The sequence below is a fragment of the Octopus bimaculoides genome, chromosome 6, assembly GCF_046866305.1.
Source record: "Octopus bimaculoides isolate indiv1 chromosome 6, ASM4686630v1, whole genome shotgun sequence".
Taxonomy (NCBI): domain Eukaryota; kingdom Metazoa; phylum Mollusca; class Cephalopoda; order Octopoda; family Octopodidae; genus Octopus; species Octopus bimaculoides.
This window is the reverse complement of record NC_142933.1, coordinates 29,934,798-29,937,297: the sequence shown is the minus strand read 5'-3', so window position 1 is coordinate 29,937,297 and position 2,500 is coordinate 29,934,798.

The following is a 2,500-nucleotide window of genomic DNA, read 5'->3' as shown; positions in this document are numbered from 1 at the left end:
TAAAATTTGTTTGCTGCTAAAATTAATGATTTTGTGATTTTTTCAAAAACGTTCGTCCTCTCTGCTCCACCCTGTATATATATCACATCTTCGATCATTTTTTAAACTTTTTTGTTTTTGCCTTTGTTGAATTTGTAGGAAGGCGCAGTGCCCATGGTATTTGCAGACTCTCCAAAGCCGGCACGACTGATATCATTCATGGTCCTCTTGAATCTTTGTAAGTTAATACTCACGGAAAAGTCATGAGCAAGGTGAGAATTCCAAAGGATCGACGACCTGTGCATGCACTATTTTCATTTACAATTGAAATGTAGTTAAATTCTATTTAATTTAGTATTAAAAATATCTACACTAACTTGATAACCGACACTGCGCATATGAGATTTAAACTATTACCTTAGCTACGATTGTCTATAGAATAAAGGAAAAGCTGATTATTCATTTGTCGGGATTATGTAATTTTAAATAAAGAAACAAGCAATTATTAAAGACTTTATAATTTTGAAAATTCTTTAAAATGGCTGGCCGGTAACGATGTGTTCTGCAATACATGGATAGTTTATCCTGTTCATGCTATTGTATTAGCATTATCATGCGTTTGAGAATAAATTATTTCTGAATTTTTAAAAATTAAAATTTTAATATATTTTTATCAAGATATGGGCTTTAGGTTTCTTTTCAAACAATTGATTTTAATTAAATGCGTACAATTTTGAAAAACTGAACTGCTACGTAATATTGTAAGATTATATATATATGCACAAATAAATATGGCGACGAAGTAGAACCTATTTCAAGTTTTCCAATATGTTTTGTCACAGTACATCTCCTAACATTTTAATGATGCTTTTACAAGAACACTTTCAACGGGAGAGATTCTGATGCGATTTTGAAAGATAAAAACATTTTTTTAATGACAAACTAGCGGTCTAAATATATTATATAAAAAAACGAAACATATCTATAGACGTACATATTAAATACAAGCGAAATATTTGAATATACACAACAAAGCACATTCATACAAAATTATGCGAAAATATATAGACTCTAAATGTGGCTTCAACTGTAACCAACATACGGATACTCAAAACAATTTCTCTTTGATTTATGCACGTCCACCTAATGCGCGCGCGCACACACGAATTCTCTCTCTCACTCTCTCAGTCTCTCCCTCATACACACACATACGTAGTCAAACATGCACGTTCTGAAACATTTACGATCACACAAATAAAACACATTTTATTTGCCAACAAGGTGGCGAAAATTTGGGAAAGGATTTGAAAGAGGAAGCTGAAATCGGAAGGGGTTCTATGAAAATGATTTCATCCTTGTCGTTTCACCTTCCTTAATCTGAACGGGATTACTAGTTACAGGGAGGTCGGTCGAATAGGGCGCAGGGATAATCTACAAACCCTACATCGGTATAATTTGCAAGACAAAAAAAGGAGAATATCAAAGGTGCTGTTGTTGGTATATCTGTATTGTATGATATTCGCTTTAGTGTGGAGGCGCAATGACCCAGTGGTTAGGACAACGGACGCGCGGTCGTAGGATCGTGGTTTCGATTCCCAGACCGGGCATTGTGAGTGTTTATTGAGCGAAAACACCTAAAAGCTCCACGAGGCTCCGGCAGAGGATGGTGGCGAAACCTGCTGTACTCTTTCACCACAGCTTTCTCTCACTCTTTCTTCCTATTTTTGTTGTACCTGTATTTCAAAGGGCCAGCCTTGTCACACTCTGTGTCACGCTGAATCTCCCCAAGAACTATGTTAAGAGTACACGGGTCTGTGGAGTGCTCAGCCACTTGCACGTTAATTTCACGAGCAGGCTGTTCCGTTGATCGGATCAACTGGAACCCTCGTCGTCGTAACCGACGGAGTGCCAACCATGATATACGCCTTAGAATACGGTCACATGATGTCCGCTATTTCTAGCATAATAGTCGACCATGTAAAGGATCGATTACCTTTGAGTTGGTTTAAAAGAAAGGGATTAAGACTGCAATAAAATAATGAAAGAAATATTTACTGAGCGTGTGAGTGCTATTAGACGAGCGAAGGATACAATGGAAGATTAGATGTAACTTACCAGAAAAATTACACAAATTGTGAATCTAAAGAATAAATAACATTTAGTGACCAAGAGAAACCAAACCACATGTTCGGTGAACTTTCTGCTAGTACGTATAATAAATACATGTGTAGCTTCGTAGAGACGCTGTAGATAAATCAATGAGCTTATAGCAGACCGTGTACGTGAAGACGAAATGAACCAGTTAACGATTAGCTTCGAATTTTGTTACTCCTTATTGTTTGGCTCAAAGACTTATAGTTAAGCCACCATGTCTATTTTTCACAGTGGAACTAAACATACGTTTATTACATGTGTGATCGTAAATTTTGGTTACAATTTTTGTATGGCATTAAAAGATTCAATGTTATATAACTCAGTATAACAAAATAAATGCATGATATAATTTGATATAATAAAGTGA